Below are 324 nucleotides of genomic sequence, written 5' to 3' on the forward strand. Positions count from 1 at the left end.
TTTGTCGAACTGCTAAGCAATAATTACACCCTATTCCCAGGAAAATGTGAACCTCAGCCTTCCTGGCTCTGTGATCCCTAAATAAGTTTTCTAATTTTTTTTTTCAAAATAGAAATAATAGTAGTCCTAACCTTATAGTTTTTATAAATTAAAATAATATAACACATGTAAACCACTGAGCATACACACATTAGATAAATATATATTATATACTAGAGGCCCAGTGCACAAAAATTTGTGCACTCGGGGGGCGGGGGGAGGGGGGGTCCCCCAGCCTGGACTGTGCCCTCTCACAGTCTGGGACCCCTCAGGGGATGACCACCT

The sequence above is a fragment of the Myotis brandtii genome, unplaced genomic scaffold (assembly GCF_000412655.1).
Source record: "Myotis brandtii unplaced genomic scaffold, ASM41265v1 scaffold525, whole genome shotgun sequence".
Taxonomy (NCBI): Eukaryota; Metazoa; Chordata; class Mammalia; order Chiroptera; family Vespertilionidae; genus Myotis; species Myotis brandtii.